This window comes from Tursiops truncatus, chromosome 6, assembly GCF_011762595.2.
Source record: "Tursiops truncatus isolate mTurTru1 chromosome 6, mTurTru1.mat.Y, whole genome shotgun sequence".
Taxonomy (NCBI): domain Eukaryota; kingdom Metazoa; phylum Chordata; class Mammalia; order Artiodactyla; family Delphinidae; genus Tursiops; species Tursiops truncatus.
Genome location: NC_047039.1, coordinates 66,372,203 through 66,391,699, shown reverse-complemented (window position 1 = coordinate 66,391,699; position 19,497 = coordinate 66,372,203).

Below are 19,497 nucleotides of genomic sequence, written 5' to 3'. Positions count from 1 at the left end.
TCCTAGAATTTATATATACCATATTAGTTTTCCTCGCACTTACAAATCGAGTGATAATAATGTAAGTGGATACATATATGTGCTTACTATATATCAGAATCTGTTCTAATGGCTTCGTGTATATTAGTTTACTATTCACCACCACAACCTCAGGAGGTATGTGAGGCATAAAGAGGTTAAGTAAATTTCCCAAGGTGAAACAGCTGGCAAAAGGCAGAGCTGGGGCTTGAAGCTCTGGCAATCACTACAATGGACTGCCTCCATATGAATAATAACTTAACATTGCTTCTTGAGGCAGCAGAATAAGTGAACAGTAGAGTGGTCCAAACAAAGTCAGAATGGCTTTAGGGCTCTATTCTCTCTGCTTACTAGCTCACTATTAGGTGAGGGTCTGTATACACACATACAGGTATGTAGGAATGGTTTTACTATAATGGATGTGGAAGTTCCAGTGGGCAGATAAAAGTAACATACTGAACTGATTACAAAAGATTTACATAGGCATTTTAGCACTGCAAGATGAGCTTAAGGTTGAGACTGCTGGACCAATAAATAGAACCAGATATGCAGATGTGCTTTCTAAGGAATCAACTTATGAAGAGTCTAATATTTCCATTAAAAAACAACTTTAGATTATTCACTGAGAGAATTCAAAATCAACTTCTACAGTAATAATGAAATCAAAATTTTATAACCCATCCCAACACAAATATCACCCTCTCATTAAAATCACTAATTTCCAGTTCAGAAAGCCAGTCAATCCTCACAGCTAGTTATATAGGAACCAACACCCAATCAAGGAGATTAAGTGGCTATGCAAAGAAATTATCAATCGTCTGTCAAGAATTAGTGTTTCTTACTGTGAAAAAGGTCACTTAATTTGGCCATTTGGAGTTGCAGACCAGGTAGCTGTGTTTAACCTGGAATCATCATTCATACAACTTAATGAACTACAAGCTCTTTGAGGAGCAAAGATCATGTCTCACACATTTTTGAATATCTCTCTTTTTCTGACACGTAGTAGGCCATCAAGAAATATTTATTAACTTATTTTGATGCAGTAATTGCTATAAAATGTTAGAGACATGCATCATACATAATTTATTATACGTGCACAGTTGGTCAATCAGGCAATTTCCATATGCATGAAGATTGGAAAAACCTGAGCTATGAACCCCTGTCCTGCATATGCTTTTTGGACCTCAGTTAAACGGAAGGGAGGGAAAGTATCATATCCTCCAGTAGAGGGAGCCAGACTTTAAGCGTTAACCAGATCACAAGTTATTCCATAGTACTGGGTGCCAGATCTAGAAAGAGAAAATAAGCATTTTGATACATAATCTTCATTTCTGGGTCTTAAATAACACAGTAAAAATGGTATCATAGAGACCGACACTAAAGACAAGATTTTTCCTAGCAATAAATAGTAATTTTTTCTTCTGTTTTAACCATTCTCTATCAATTTCATCAGAAGTGGTAGGAGTTTTACAAACATCAACTCAGCTTGTGAGTTCAAGTTCAAGTAAAACTTAGATATATAAAGGTGTCACTACAGTTTGGTCATTTTTTTTAAGTGGGAACTTTTTCATTTACAGGTAAAGAGAAAAGTCTTTTTTTTTTATTGAGATATAATTGACATATAACATTGTATTCATTTTAGGCATACAACATAATGATTTGATACATGTATATATTGTGAAATGATTACCACAATAAAGTTGGTTAACATCCATCACTACACATAGTTACAATTTTTTCTTGTAATGAGAACACAAGAAAAAATTAAGATTTTTCTTAATTTTTAAGAAAAAAAGAAAAATTAAGATTTCTCTTCAAGTAAATCAAGATTTACTTTCTTAGCAACTTTCAAATATATAATACAGTAGTATTAACTATACTTCTCATGTTGTATATTACATCCTCAAGACTTACTTATCTTATAACTGGAAATTCGTACATTTTGACCACCATTTCCTCCACTCCCCATCCCTGCCTCTGGCAACCACCAATCTGTTCTCTGTATCTATGAGTTTGGTGTTTTTTGTTTGTTTCTTTCTTTGTTTTAGATTCCACATATCAGTGAGATCATATTTGTCATATCATATTTGTATTTGTCTTTCTCTGATTTATTTCACTTAGCATAATGCCCTCAAGATCCATCCATGTTGTTACAAATGGCAGGATTTCTTTCTCATTTTATGGCTAAAAAATAGTTCATTTTATATATATATATATATATATATATATATATATATATAAAATATGTTTTATCCATTCATTCATCAGTGGACAGTTAGGTTGTTTCCATGTCTTGGTTATTGTAAATAATGCTATAATGGTACAGATATCTTTTGAGATAGTGATTTCATTTCCCTTGGATAAATACTTAGAAGTTGAATTGCTGGATAATATGCTAGTTCTATACTTAATTTTTTGAGGAAACTCCATACTGCTTCCCAAATTTGCAGTACCAATTTAAATTCCCAAGAACAGCATTACAAGTGTTCTCTTTTCTTCACATCCTCTCCAACATTTGTTATCTATTGTTTTTTATAATAGCCATTCTAACAGGTGTGATGTAATATCTCATTGTGGTTCTGATTTGCATTTTCCTAATTAGTTATGTTGAGCATCTTTTCATGTACCTGTTGGCCATCTGTATGTCTTCTTTGGAACAATATCCATTCACTTCTCCTGCCCATTTTTTAATCGGATTGTTTTCTTTTTCTGCTGAGTTGTATGAGTTCTTTATATATTTTGGATATTAACCCTTTATCAGATATATGATTTGCATATATTTTCTCCCATATGTAAGTTGCTTTTTAATTTTATTGATGATTTCCTTTGCTGTCAAAAACTAAAGATTTTAACACATATATATGGAATCTAAAAAAAAAAAAAGGTTCTGAAGAACCTAGGGGCAGGACAGAAATAAAGACGCAGATGTAGAGAATGGACTTGAGGACACGGGGAGCGGGAAGGGTAAGCTGGGATGAAGTGAGAGAGTGCATGGACTTATATATACTACCAAATGTAAAATAGATAGCTAGTGGGAAGCTGCCGCATAGCACAGGGAGATCAGCTTTGTGCTTTGTGACCACCTAGAGGGGTGGGATAGGGAGGGTGGGAGGCAGACGCATGAGGGAAGAGATATGGGGATATATGTATATGTATAGCTGATTCACTTTGTTATAAAGCAGAAACTAACACACCATTGTAAAGCAATTATACTTCAATAAAGATGTTAAAAAAAAACTAAAGCTTTTTAGTTTGATGTAGTCCCACCTGTTTATTTTTGCTTTTGTTGCCTTTGCTTTTGGTATCAGATCCAAAAGGTCATTGCCAAGACCAATGTCAAGGAGCTGCTTTCGGGTTTCCCTGGTGGCACAGTGGTTAAGAATCCACCTGCTAATGCAGGGGACATGGGTTCAAGCCCTGGTCCAGGAAGATCCCACATGCCGTGGAGCAACTAAGCCCATGTGCCACAACTACTGAGCCCGCGCACCACAACTACTGAGCCCACACACCACAACAACTGAAACCCTCGCACCTAGAGCCCATACTCCGCAACAAGAGAAGCCACCGCAATGAGAAGCCCGTGCACTGCAACAAAGAGTAGCCCCCACTCGCCACAACTAGAGAAAGCCCGCATGCAACAACGAAGACGCAATGCAGCCAAAAGTAAAATGAATAAATTTTTTTTAAAAAAAGGAGGTGCTTTTTTCTAGGATTTTTATGGTTTCATGGTTTGGAGTCTTACATTCGGCTCTTTAATCCATTTTCAGTTGATTTTTGTGTATGGTGTAAGATAGGGGTTCAGTTTCATTCTTTTGCATGTGACTCTCCAGTTTTCCCAACACCATTTATTGAAGAGACTATCACCTCCCCATTGTAAATTCTTAGCTGCAAAGTCTTCATTACAGTATTTTGGGTGAAGAGGTCAAGATGGCAGAGTAGGAGGATGTGGAGCTCACCTCCCTCCACAAACACATCAAAAATACATCTACATGTGGAACAATTCTCGTGAAAAACTAACAGGAACTGGCAGAAGAACTGCACAATCAAAGCTATAAGAAAGATCTCCATGTAACCGACTAGGTTGGAAAAAAAGGCATCAGGTTGGGACCTGCGCCCCAGAAGGGTTCTGAAAGGAAGAGAAGGTCCACATGGGTGGACCCTTGCCCTGGGGAGCAAGCAGGTTGAGCCACAGTCTGGGCATCCCAGTCCTGGGGTCCTGTGCAGAGGAGACAACCCCCCCTCCATGGCTGTTGGGAGAACTGCTGGGACAGACAGAAGGGCTGGAGAAGCCTGGACGCTACTCGTGAGGAGTGTATGCGTGCTGGCTTGCCAACAGTCAGGGCGGAGAAAGCCTTGCACTGATGGCTGCCGCCTTGCCGCACTCCTCAATCCGAAGGGGAAAGCACACCAGCCCTGCTCATTCTACACCACAGCCTGGTGTGAGATCTGGGCCAACTGAGCCCTGGGAAAAGATTCAGTCTAGCTATGCAGAGACAGACTGGGGGGCCTGGGGTGTGATCTGGGTGGGGCAGAGGTGGCCATTGGCAGTGCAGGCATGGGGCGGTAGTGCTGCAGGAGTGTACAGCAGGTCATCTCCCAGAGCACTCTGGCCCTGCCCACTCCATACCACAGCTTAGTGCTACATCTGGGGCAGACAGGTCCTGGGAGAAGACTGCCACAGAGGCAGCCCACATCTCTAGCAGCAGCACAGCCACCTCAATTCCTACAGCCACAACACCCTGACTCCCAGTCCCAACCTAGCGAATATTCTGGCCCCACCCACTCCACACCACAGCCTTGCACTAGATCTGGGATGACTGCAACAAGGGAAGGGATGCTATCTTGGGCTATGCCTAAACAGAGCCACGGACACCCACACAGGTGGCACATCAGTCCTCTGTGAGCACACAAGCCCCACTTGCTTTAGCAATCGCCTCCTTTAGGGCACAGCATGCACTCAAGGGGAATGGAGACTGACTGAGATTGGCCCTCAGGGCTTCTATTCCAACAACTGGGGAGCAGACCACACTCCTGACAAGGTGGTGACAGCCACAGAGCAGAGAAGTCCCACCTCACACCCTGCACAGGCTTTAGATCCCTCAACACCAACCACACGCCCTATCAAGGTGATAACGTCCAGCAAACCTTGAGGAAAGACGTGGCTGGTGTCCATATCAGAAATAGCCCTCACACCAAAGACACTGGACACACACAGTCTACAGAGGGATGCTCCCACATAAAAGCACTCCTTCAAGACCACAATAGATAACTGTTTCTCCTAAATTCATAGAGTCTGAGAAAGTTAGGTAAAATGAAAAAGCAGAGGAACTACTCCTGATTAAAAGAGCAAGAGAAATCCCCTGAAAGAACAAATAATGAAACAGAACTCACTACTCTACCAGACACTGAGTTCAAAAAGGTAATAAAAACGCCAACTGGGTTAAGAAAGATCATCAATAGAAATGCAGATCACTGTAACAAGGAACTAGAAACTATAAAGATGAACCAATAAAAAATAGATAATTCAACTTCCAAGACAAAAAGCAATCTAGAAGCAATGAATAGCCGACTAAATGACACAGAAGAACAAATAAGTGTCATGGAATATAGAATAAGGGAAATCACCCAATCAGAACAGCAGACAGAAAGACAAATTTTTAAAAAATGAAAGCAACATACAAGGTCTATGGGGGTAATATAAAGTGTGCCAACTTATGCATAATAGTGGTTCCAGAAGGAGGAGAAAGAGAGAAGGGGATCGAAAATATATTTGAAGAAATTATAGCTGAAAACTTCCTGAACCTAAAGAAAATGGATATCTAGGTACAGGAAGCACAGAGGATCCCAAACAAGATGAACCCAAACAGACCCACAGCAAAACATATCTTAATTAAAATGGCAAAAGTAAAAGAGAGGATTCTAAAAGCAGCAAGAGAAAAACAGAGAGTCATATACAAGTTTTCTAAGAACTTCAACAGACTTCTTCGATCTCATCCAATCCATTAACTTCCCCCTCAGGCTACTTTAGTGATGCCCCATTCATCTATTCAACAAATATTTATTGAGCACTAATTATGTGCCATACTCTGTCCTACATACTGGGCATACAGAATTGAAATACTCCTGTTCTCATGGAACTCACATTCTATTTATACTCAGAACTAGCCCAGCCTGAATATCTTAACCTCTGGTAATATACTCTCTCATCACAAGCTCACACCCTTTTCATTTTCTCATCCCCTCACTCTTCCAAATCCCATAATTCCATCCCACAAGGTCCTCCGGTCTCTTGGCCACTCCATACATCCACACTTGACCACGCTTTCCTTCTTAAAGTGTTTGGACCCATACATATAGTACAGCACTTCAGCAACGCTCTTAACAGTTTCAACTGTTTAACCCTTTTATCTACACACCCTCATCCATGATGATCTTCTTACTCTTCACAAGTAAACTCAGTTTTAATTACTAACTATGTATCCACCACAGAAAACTCTCATAACTCCAGATCATTCTTCTGGGCCCCATTCCCATTATATCCAACTACCTGCTAGACGTCCCCACCTGGAGGTCCCAAATTCAACATGTCCCAGACAGAACTCATCTTCCTCCACATTCCCACTTTTCCTTTGGTGCTCTCTATCCTCATCAGTGGTACCACCATGTCATCTTGGACTCCTACCTGTCGCCCTCCCTAACTAATTAATCACTAAGACCTGCCAACTGTAAATCTTAACCTTCTCTGTGTGCTGCTCTCTGTCCACACTGACATCATCTCTCTCCTCACTCTTACAGTAGCTTCTTCACTGGTCATTCTGCTTCTAGTCATGCTCCTTCCAAGCATTCCTCCACACTGCCTTTGAGTTATCTTTCTAATCATATTTCTTATCATATTACTCACTGCTTAAAGCTCCTAATCTCCTGGATAAAGTCTTTTCTTCTCCATGATATATATGGCTTTTTATGATCTGGCTCCTGTCTTCCTCTATTGCCTCAGTGTCTTAGTCAGTTTTGACTACCATAACAAAATACCATAGACTGGGTGGCTTAAACAATGAACATTTATTTCTCACAGTTCTGGAGGCTGGAAGTCGAAGATTAAGATGCAGGCAAATTCAGTGTCTGATGAAGTCTCTCTTCCTGGCTTGCAGACAGCCATCTTCTAACTGTGTCCTCACAGGTGGGGAGAGAAGTGGGTGGTGGGGGGCAAGCTCTGGTCTCTTCTTATAAGGACACTAATCCCAAAGTAAGGACCCCACCCTCATGACCTCATCTAAACCTAATTACCTCCCAAACACCCCACCTCATAATACCACCACACTGGAGGCCAGAGCTTCAACTTACGAATTTCAGGGAGGACATAATCATTTAGTCAATAACACTTAGCTTCCATCACTTCCTGCCACTCTCCCAATCAAAAAATTTTCCAAAATTCATCCTGCCTCTGTGACTTTACTCTAGCTGTTACCTCTGTCTAGAATTCTCTCCTCATCTCACCTTGTTCAATGTTAACAATACTCACTCTCTTTTAGGCAAATGTGTGCTCTTTCATCATGTTTCAACTCATGTGTCCCTCCTTATTGAGTAGCCTTCTCTGACTTTCCCCTAACAGACCAAAGAACATCTCTAGAATTCCATTACATTTGCACACATATCCATTATAGCAATTATCATATTACTGTCTATTTATAGATTTATTTCCCATATAATCTATGGTTTTAGATACAAGCCAGTCCTAGGTGTTTAATAAATATTTGTGGAATGAGTGAGTAAGTGTATGGACAACATACATTTCTAACAACACAGCACTACTAGGTCTTCTGCTTTGAAATGTGTTTACTATTCAGAAACCATTTATAGTCCACATTTTTTTAAATGTTGAAAAGCAATTTGGCAAACTTCTCAAGTTCAGCTGTTTTCTTCAATGAAGTTTTAAATTGAAGTATAATATACATATCGAAAATAAGCATACAAAAGCTTACAGCCCAGTGAATTTTCACAAAGTGAATATAGTGTGGTAACTACCATACAAATCAAGAAAAGGAGCATTATGCTCCCTGAAGCAGCCCTAATGCCCCTCCTAGTCATATCCCCCCAAATAATCACCATTTCAACTTCTAACATTCTAGATTAATTTTCCCTTAATTATATGTTGAACTTTTTATAAATAAAATTACAGAGTGCTTTTTTTCATCTGTGGACCCTTTTCACTTTTTTTTTTTTTTTTTTTTTTTTTTTTTGCCTACCAGATTTCTTTTTTGGAGCTAGTTTTGCTGAATGCATGTAGAAGTATTTTAGCCATTTAAAAAATAAGGTATTTCATCCAAGCAAATCAGTTTATGGAAAAAACAAGTTTCACATCACAAGCCTTGGCTATCAAATATTAAATATCACATCTTTGTGACAATTTCTCAGCCAACATCTTCAGGTGCCAGCATTCATCATAAATGCTTTTTTAAAAATGTTTAAATAAAATTTTCATTTTAGAATAGTTTTAGATTTACACAAAAGTTGTGAAGATAGTACAGAGTTCCCATATATCTCTCACTCAGTTTTCCCTATTATTAGCATTAGAATGGTACATTTGTCACAATTAAAGAACTAATGTTGGTGCATTATGATTAAGTCCCTACTTCATTCAGCTCTCCTTAGTTTTTATGTAATGTTCTTCTTCTGTTGTACGATCCCATGCACGATGTCACATCACATTTAGTAATCACGTGTCCTTAGGCTCCTCTTGGCTATTACAGTTTCTCAGACTTTCCTTGTTTTTGATGACCTTGACAACTTTGATGAATACTGGTCAGATATTTCATACAGTGTCACTTAATTGGGATTTATCTGATTTTTTCCCATGATTCAACTGGAGTTAGGGGATTTTACAGGAAGACCACAGAGGTCAAGTGCCATTTTCTTCATATAGTATCAAGGGTATATACTGTCAACATTACTTATCACTGCTGATGTTGACCTTGATCACCTGGCTGAGGTAATGTTTATCAGGAGTCTCCACTACAAAGTTACTCTTATTTCCGCACTTACATATGGTACGGTTTGGAAGAAAGTCACTATGTGCCGCATACACTGAATAAATTGGACGTTATGCTCACATGCCCTACTGTTCTACTGTTTAGTTCTTCTGTTTAGAACTAAAATTCTAGAAATATTTTCTACTGTTTAGTTCTAAAAGTCTAGAAATATTTAAAAATTTCATCATTGATATTTTCCCATGAATAATCATCACCTTCACTCCACATCAGCAGCAACTGAAAGGTGAGATGATCCACTTATCCTCTACTCAGAAAAACTCCTTCCCCTACTCCAGGACTTCAACTGAGGCAAGCTCATCTTCAGAGAAATCGAAGGTTCTTTAGCATGCCATCTGTCTGGCAATCTCTTGAGATACTTTTCTCTGCCTGATTTCTCTGAAGTGAGAGGCATTAAATTTGCCTCCACACTTACTTCATCTACTTTTTTTTAAACCGTCTTATCGTGCCTCTCAATTACCCATTTCCTTGAGGTTTTTTTTGTCTTTCATAGCTACTGTTTTGCAGTTATTCAATAAAATCAGAAATGCCAACAGCTTCTTTCCCTATCTTCCTGCTTTATGAAAGAGCTTTTTGCATACTCCACTGGACTTTAAACTACTTATGAGAAAGAGGCATTCTGAAAAGAAATGCTCTTTGCTTTATGATTTCCCTATGTTCTTTTCTTTTCTTCAGCTGGCTTGAACAGAAAAGTGTTTTCAGATTCCTATATTTGCTGGAGCCTTTTAGAAATGTTTGTTTGATGTACTTCAGTTTTTAAAAAGCCATTATTTACACTATGCAATTTGTTTTTCAAGCATTGACTAAGGGCTTTCATGTGGCCAATTCTTGGGTCTCATTAAAAAAAAAAAGCCCAATCAACTCTTTAATGGCCAGTGTTATATCAATTAGCTTATCAATATACTATCTGAAATGTCTACTCAGAGTTTGTATATTTTTTTAATAAAAATGTGAATTAAATAATCAAAAGTGTACAATATTGAAAAATATGCTACTTTTAATCCATTTTTTCTCTTCTCACTTTCCAATTACTACTTGAATTTCTCCTCTCCCAAATATTTCTAAATTTGCTTCAGATTACCCCTTTCAGTTTGTTTTCTTACCTGGCAACTCTATCCATTTGTATAGACTTAAGTTTAATTAAATGCAATTTTTTTCTGATAGTTCTTAAGGTTAGGCTAAGAACCTATAGAATCTTACATTCTCATGTTCAATAAATAAATGGACATTTATTAGGCATCTACATGAATTCAACACATTAAATTTTAAGGTAGGACTTCCCTGGTGGTGCACTGGTTAAGAATCCGCCTGCCAATACAGGGGACACAGGTTCAATCCGTCATCCGGGAAGATCCCGCATGCCGCAAAGCAACTAAGCCCATGCGCCACTACTGAGCCTGTGCTCTAGGGCCTGCGCACCACAACTACCGAAGCTAGTGCACCTAGAGCCTGTGCTCCACAACAAGAGAAGTCACCGCAATGAGAAGCCTGCGCACCGCAACAAAGAGTAGCCCCCACTCGCCACAACTAGAGAAAGCCCGTGCACAGCAACGGAGACCCAGTGCAGCCTAAAAATAAATAAATAAATAAAATTTTAAAAAATTCCAACCAAAATAATTTTTTTTTAAGTTTTAAGGGGGGCTTCCCTGGTGGTGCAGTGGGTGGGAGTCCGCCTGCCGATGCAGGGGACACAGGTTCGTGCCCCGGTCCGGGAAGATCCCACATGCCACGGAGCGGCTGGGCCCGTGAGCCATGGCCGCTGAGCCTGCGCGTCCGGAGCCTGTGCTCCGCAACGGAAGAGGCCACAACAGTGAGAGGCCCTCGTACTGCAAAAAAAAAAAGTTTTAAGGTATAAAAAGACTTGTTAAGTCCTTGGTCTGGTAGTGCAATATAGAATAAAATATTTATGACCTATGAATACTTGATTCTGCCTATAATAAAATGATAATTGAAACCCTAGGCCACAAATTCTAGTGGCTTTTAATGAAAATCTCAGAGTGAAATGTGACACAAGCAGTTTTCAGAAGGTAAAGCAGAGTTAGCCATTACCCTTCATTTAGAAAGATAAGGGAGAAAGAGTAGAACATGTAAATGCCAATTACCGTAATATTTAAGGTAAATCTACACTTTGTCATCATGAAGTTGGGTTTCTGTCTAAGTCTGTTTACTAAAAGAAGTACTTGGGCTTTTTTTCCTTATTAGTGGTATTGGAAATTCTTTTTGGAAATTAGGAAAATACCTTTATTATTTCTGAAATGTTCCAATATTCAGGGTAAAAGCCATGATAATGGCTTTTTCACAACTTCACAAATTATAGAAAAATGACTTTCCACCTTCTTTACAGAATTCCCCCCCACCCCCCGCCCTAAATTAGACAGGGCTCCATGATAGCTGACACAGGGCAGGAAGGAGGGACAGAGAATACAGCAGGTAGAACCAGGGCTGTCTTAAGCAGCCCGAGGCTTTTCCGGCACATTTAAAGCCCAGGCTGAGTCCCAGAAACCTGTGAGCCCTGTGAGGGAGGCTCAGCCCACACACATCTGTGGCTCACTGAGGCTGGCCTCTGTCTCAGAGGCAGCCCTCTGTCTCAAAGGCAGGCCACCCACAGAAGGCCTGCCGCATGGCTCTTGTGGCTGGCAGGCCCCAGTATTGGAATTTTTTAAAAAATCTACCTCACCTATGAATATGGTTCTTACTAGACACTCAATAAATATTAATTTTGTTCCCCATCCTTATTTAGAAAATGCTTAGAGTGATGTTTTCCCTATTTTCCATGAAATACTAATATCCCAGGATATATGAAAACATATTCCCAGCAAAAATGATTCTGTGATGAAATAAATCCAGGAAATGTTAGATCAAATAGGGGTTAACTGCCTTCTGTTCTACAGAATTTCTCAGGGTCTTTAATATTTGAATGTGCATTGTAACGCTCCAAGACAGGGATATGGTATATAGTATTCCCCAACGGCATTTGGCCAACAGAACACTTTCTTCAAGCAACACCTATTAAATCCCCAGACCAAATTTTGGGAAGTGCTAGATTAATAGAAAGAGCAATGGAGAAAGAAATTAAAATGACTGCTGGGAGGACAGTGATGCTGTTAATAGCAATAGGAAACAGGAGAGATAAGTTTGCAATGGAAGACTATTTCATTTTGAACATAATGAGGTTCCTTTCCTGTCTGGTGGAGATGAGCAGCATATATGAGACTCAAGCTCAGGAGAGAGGTCAGGTTATCAGTTATTATTGATTAGAAGTCCTCTACTACACAGTCTCAGCACTCTGATCCATTGCAATTGCTGTGAGATAGGTCACAAGTACACTTTTACTAATATTGCTTAAAATACCAAGTTTGCAAAAGCTTTACACTTTCAAAGAAAATAGAGTATTATAGACTTTTCTCTACATAATGGTATGAAGAAAATTTCTTTTCTCAGCAACTGCTGAGGAAATGGGTACTTTGATAAATCTGAGGGTTGCAGCTGGGCTTTCAGGGCCACAAATCAATAGTAGTAAGCAGAGATTCCCTGCATGAGACAAGGAAAAGGGTGTGAGTTCAATTCCTGAAATAGAAAAGGGGAGAGAAACTATATGAGGATTTGATGAATGGAGGGATGCAAGAGAAGGGGGAGGAGGAAGAGACATGAGAGCAGAGACACTTAATGGGGGTTTCCTATTAAACTGTCACATGCTATATGATTTAACATCCTCACATCCCAGTAACTGAAGTAAGTTTTCAAGAAACCATATAATGAGTGTGGTTTGATTCTTTTTTTAAAGAAAGCAATCATTTGTTTAGCAGAGTACCAAGACAACACCCAGTTGCATGAAAAAAAGGGACAGCCAAGATCCAGGTGACTCACTGGATGGACTTTGTTGGCTATGTGCCCAACATCTGCTTGCTCCTTCTTTCTTCTTGACACCCTGCTTTGCTTCAGGTAACCATGCAACAGGATCCAGTGGAAGCCAACCCCATTTGCAGCTCAGGAGGAGATTCCAGTTTGTCTAAGCCAATCATGGTATCCCCCTTGCCAGGGATAGTTTTAGGAATGTGCATATGACCCAATTCTGGCCACTGAGATTACATGAAGGAGACTTTCAGGAAAGTTGTCCTAGCTTCTGAGAAATGCATCAAAGAAGAGACAATCATTCTCTTTCCTCTGAACATTTTTATGCCTGGACATGAGGCCTGGAAAAGCTTCACCCGTTATGTAGCCAGTCTGAGGAGGCAAGAGAACTCAAGAGCCTAGACACAGCAGACCAAGGGCCTGTCCTACCTTTGAACTTCCTGTTCCATGAGATCATAAATGTGCTTATTGTTTAAGCCAGTCTAAGAACTTTGTTTCTTGCAGGCAAAAGTATATGAACTACGTGTGCCAATAATAAATTCGTTCTCACTGACCCGCATTCTGAAAAGCTTTCCCAGGTGGGAGAGAAAGCAACACAGTTAAACCCAGCCCGACCTAAATATTTTATAATCTGCAGTCAATCTAATCCATATCATACCTTTGGAAACTGCTTTAGTGCATGACTGTCATGCCCACCCTCTTCCCCCACCTGAAAGCATTCTATGCACTATTACATTAGTCAGGGTTCTCCAGAGAAACAAAACCAATAGGGTGTGTGTGTGTGTGTGTGTGTAGATAGATAAATAGATAGATAGGTAGATAGATAGGAGATAGATGTTAAGGAATTGTCTCTTGTGATTATGGAGGCTGCCAAATCCAAAATCTGCATGGTGGGCTGGCAGGCTGGAGACCCAGGAAGAGCTGACGTTGCTGTTGAAGTCTACTGCAATATTCCTTCTTCCTTAGGGGAGGTCAGCATTTTTGTTCTATCCATCAAATGACTGGATGAGGCTCACCACATTATAAAGGGCAATCTGCTTTACTCAAAGTCCGCCAATTTAATTGTAAATCTCATACAAAAACACCCTCACAGAACACATCCAGAATAATGTTTGATGAAATATCTGGGCACCATGGCTCAGCCAAGTTGACACATAAAATTAACCATTACAACTATTTTTTTAGTTCCAAACCAATTTCTTCAGACCTCATCGCACTTTGGGCAAATTCAAGGCATTATGTCATACATGTGAATATTTTCTGTCATTGGCATCATGATAAATAAAAGAATAAAATCAGTTCTACATAAAGGTAATAGTTGAATCCAAGATATTGTATACAGAAAACAGGGTAAAAGTCAAACCAGGGAAATACCTGGATATTAGAGGTAGGAAAAGGAAGACATCCAGCAAAGAGGAGTTGAAGAAGGGAGGGGCAGTGCATCCACAGTTCACAAAAGGAGTCTAGGGTCAACATTGCCACTGCTGTGAGAAACAGAGGGTGCTAGGGTCCAAAAGACAATGTTGGGACTAGATCTGTAAGAGCTCATCTGTTTAGGGATCCAAGCAGGAAATAGATAACATGCTCAATCTGGGCTATTTAAGAAGCATTTAATAAAGATAGTATTAAAAAGGTATGGGGGACTTCCCTGGTGGTCCAGCGGCTAAGACTCCGCGCTCCCAATGCAGGGGACCTGGGTTCGATACCTGGTCAGGGAACTAGATCCCACATACAGCAACTAAGAGTTTGCATGCTGCAGCTAAAGATCCCGCATGCCGCAACTAAAAGATCCCGCATGCTGCAACTAAGACCGACACAGCCAAATAATAAATTTTTTTAAAAGGTATGGGCAGTGTGAGAAGGAAGTAGGGAAATGACAAGGGTTAACAAAGTACCCAGGTACTATTAAGGAGGAACAAAGAATGTGAACATTGGAGAAGTATTTACCTTCCCTAGGTCAGAAGGCACTTGGGAAAGGAAAGGTTCCTGGAACACAATGACTGCCTGACAGGAGCTGTGACCATCTGTCAAGGGATAAAATCAGCCTGTATCAACCCAGCCAAGAGGGAACAGGGCAGGGAAATACTATGACCTCACTCTCATTTCCTCCGTTACCTGTTAGTACTCCCATTGACTAAACCAATGGGAAGCCAGATAAAATACAAGACACACAGTTAAATTTGAATTTCTGGTAAATCTAAGTGTTTATATTCATATGGCATGGGACATACACTAAAAAATTATCGATTTACTGGAAATTCTAATTTAACCAGGTGACCTGCGTTTTCATTTACTAAACCGGTCAACCCTAAGCCAGAGGGCAATGGAGTCTACTGAAGCATCTCTAAAGTACAGCCTCTCAGGGTCCAGAATAGGAAGAAGTGTGGGGAGTGGATCCGAAGGGCAATAGTTGATATGCAGCACAGATGAACGCAGAAGCCAGACAGGAAGGAGTGGGTGGGCAGAAGGTGCAGACAACTAAGTATTGTCCATTTTTTGAGAATGACACAGTGGTTTGAAAGAGTAGCAGGATTAAGGGGTGGGGTGCATAACTGATGTAACAAGGTGCAGAAGGGACAGCCTCTCAAAAGCCCAATTGGAGAGGCCAGGGCCCTTTTCCTTCCAATTTGTGGGACTGCTTTAATGCTTCTCCTCCAAAGGAAGTCACCTATGTTTCTCTAGTTGGTGCACTGGGTGCTCTCTAGAAAACATTCTTGAAGGATAAAGATCTAGAAAATGAAATTTGTGGATAGGCAATACTTTTAAGATTTCATATTTAACTTTTAACCAGATTGCTCATTAGTATTAACAAACTCAGGAGAATAGAATAACCTACTTTTTCTCAAGACTCCTCAGAGTTGAATTATTATAATTTTTTTCTTCAAGTACATCTCTTCATTACATTGCTGTATACCAAGACTGCAGACTGCCTGCCTTCTCTTGTTACAAATTTTACTATTTGGTCAACCTCTATATTTTTAAGACCCAGGTACTGTTAATATAAATTGAGCTTTCATAAAGAGAATATAAATTTTAAAATAATATTTTTATCTGGAAGATGGGAATTGGTACCCACCATCAATGTTGTTTGTCTTTTTCTTTTAATTGCAGCTCTGTAGAGTACCTACTTCCATGGTTAATTCTTGGTCATCTATGGTGCTGTAAATAGGTATACCATGGAGAAGTCAAATTTGAATGTCATTCATTTTGATATTTTGGTTACTTATTTCAGCCTTTTGGTTTGTTTACTTGTTTTACTTCACTGGGACAGCTACCATCCACTCCTAGTATATGATAGGAAGGTGACATAAGAGTTAGGTAGTTTGTGTACAGACAACAAAAAAATGACAAAATTCTGTCACTTACTCATTAAATATTCCTCAAGCCCATAACACAAACAGAAGGCATGAGTAGAGATAAAATAAGCCATTACGAGTGACCTTCAGAGGACTTATGAAACAATTTCATTTTCTACAATAAGAATTTTGAGTGAGGAGGGCTGAGACAAACACAAAAAGGCAAACTATAGCACATTAAATATTTATCCTCAAACATCCAATTCATGACTGTCATTCTCCAAGTTTACAGCTGCCATGGTCTGTTACACTTTAGATAACCAAGTCTGTACAATGACTGTGGACCTGAGAAAGGTAGTGTGCATACTGATTTACTTTCGGTGCAGCATTTCTTCAAAACAGCTTTCCTCTCAGCTCCTCTTCCACGCCAGCTTTTCAGCTCTGTCTCACCAGCTGCCTTCATCACACCTATTGTGCTACATCAATCAACTTTCAGCATCTTTGGGACATGAGCATTATTTGTTCAAATTGGCGCTCTGGTTTGTCAGCAAATTTTTTTTTTTTACTTTAAGGAGGATTTCAGTCACATTAATGGATGCTCAGGCAAACTGTCTTGCCATACAGGACATAAAATGTTCTTAGGCCAATTTTGCCACTCCTCCCATTTCCCAAGATTACCACTGAAGCTCTTGGTAATATAAACCTGTTAATTATCTGAGTCTTTTTAGCTAAAACCATTCTGATCATATGGATCGCAATTATTATCAATTACCCATGCACTCACTATACCAGCATATGATTATGACAGATGTCTTTATGCCAATTCCCTCAGCATTTCTGAGTGCCCACTGTGTTTTAGACACAAGTGAACCCCAATGAGCAGACATGATGCCTGCTCTCCAAAAACTGTTAAATGGTAGTAAGAAAAGCAGGTGAGTGCCATAATAGAGAGACACACAAAAAGCACAAATGACTGGGGAGCAACCAATCCCAGACTTAAGGAGAATTAGGGAATATTTTAGAGGGGGGAATGTTTCTCAAACAGTCAGAAATGGTCACAAATCTACGTTTTGAGCCTCTAAGTCCATAGCATCCTTTATCTTCTAGTTCATAAAAACAATGGCTGATAAATTACACGGAAAAACAAGGATTTCACATACACATAACATCAGGCAGAAGGTGGTCGGGCTAAAGAAGTAAAGAGCTAGCTTTCTATTAGGAGGATCAGGTGGGCCATGGATTGTGCGGCCATTTGACAAACTGGCCACAACACAGGACACTGGAAAGTCACAGGCTAAATGAACAGTATCTCCTTAATCTCCAAGAGTTGAATCATACTTGCCTCAACAGTGAGGATATGGAGTTCTGAGCTCATTTTCAGGCGATCTTGGTCTGCATTCCAACAAGTCCCTTCACCAACCGGACGCTTAAGTGCCAAAGTGAAGTACTAATGATAATCACACACACACAAACACACACACACACACACACACACACGTACATACGCGCACACGCACATATACGCATCCAATATCCATTGAAGTTGTTGTGATGATGAAATGTTGTAGTATACTAAAAGTGCTGGCACATGTTGGTTCTCAGCTCTGGTAACTGACTCTAAATCTGTACGTTCTGTACTCTAGCCCCTAACCACTTTTAAGAAACTCAGTTTAGTCTCCTCACCTATGTAACTGTTGCCTCCTCCAACTTCTAAGCCTGGATGACTTGGCTTCAGGGTATCAGCAAACCTCCCGAAATGGTATGTAGCATTGGATGGGTGGTACTGTCCTACAGTGTGCCAAATTTAAGGGCTGGCTGCCTCCCTGAGCTAGAAACTGCTTTAATCCTTTAACTGCAATGAGACATTTCTAGGATACCAAGAGATAGAGAGAAGTCAACATATTATTTTTTTCTTATTCCTTCATTCTCTATTTGCACTATTTCCAGATCTCTGACAAAGGAGGAACTCTTCACAATTTTCAGCTATCCAGGACACCTGAGTGGAGGGGTTCACTTTGTCTTAGGAATGGATCCAGAGGGGTTATCCTAGCGCATAACTAGGCTCCATGAAGACCAACAACTACATGAGCAAAGGGCCTCAAGTGACAAAAAAGCACCAAATTATGTTATCAGTTTAACACAAATAGGGAAAACTCCCTCTCTATTCTCTAGTAGAAGTACTGGACAGGAGGAGGCATAATTTCTGTACAAAGGACTTTTCGTAAGAAGCATGCAACAGTAAAGACTGTGGTAGATTGTAAAAATGGACACAAATTACCCCCTCCTTCTACCCACACTCTTTGGTAGAGCCCACCCACACAGACTCCAGGCTGGCCTCTTGACTTGCTCCAGACAGGCTTTAGTAAACATGACACAGGCAGATGTCTGACAAGTCCTTGTGCACAGAAGCATCCCCATTTGCTGCTCTTGGGATCCCTGCCACTACTACCAAATGAACAAACCCAGTCTGTTATGCCACATGATGAACAACTCATGGCCAGGGCGTCCCTGACATCCCAGTTGTCTTTGAACCAAGTGCCAACCAGGAGAGGCCATCCTAGAACTGTCCAGCCCCAGAACACAGGAACCACCCAGTGGACCACAGAACAATAAGAAATAACATCTGTTAAGTCAGTATGTTTTCAGGTGGTTAGCAAAAGCTAATTGATAAAATTACGCATTCTCTTTCATGGTTGCCAAATATAAACACATTATGTGTGTGTGTGTGTGTGTGTGTGTGTGTGTGTGTGTGTGTACATATATACATATACGCATGTATACTTTGTCTTCTGGAAGTGGACACACAAACCTAATATGAACTTGTTAAATATTCACAATTTAGTTAATCTACTTCCAAAGGAGAGGAAAACTTCATTACTTGGTGATGTTAGAATGTTTCCCAATGTTCTTAACAGGAATATTTGTAACTTTTCCAGGGCAAAAGGTCTGGATTTCATTAGATCATCAAAGGAGTTTATAAGCACAGCAGGTTGAGATTCACGCTTAAAGGGGAAATTCTAGTACTAGGGAAGAGTGTTAGAGAATGAGACGAGTTTGATTCCTGCAGAGCAAGCCCTAGTTATTACCCTGACAAATGAAAAGTAGAACTATGTGATGAAAAACTAAAGAACACATTCCCCCAGAATTTTATGAATAATTTCAATATTACTTTATTGACTTACTGTACCATCATTATCACTACCATTATCAAAAATATTGATTAAAACACATACGTGCATTATAAATTTTCACTTGACAGTGCCTGCCTACAAGATCTTCCAAGT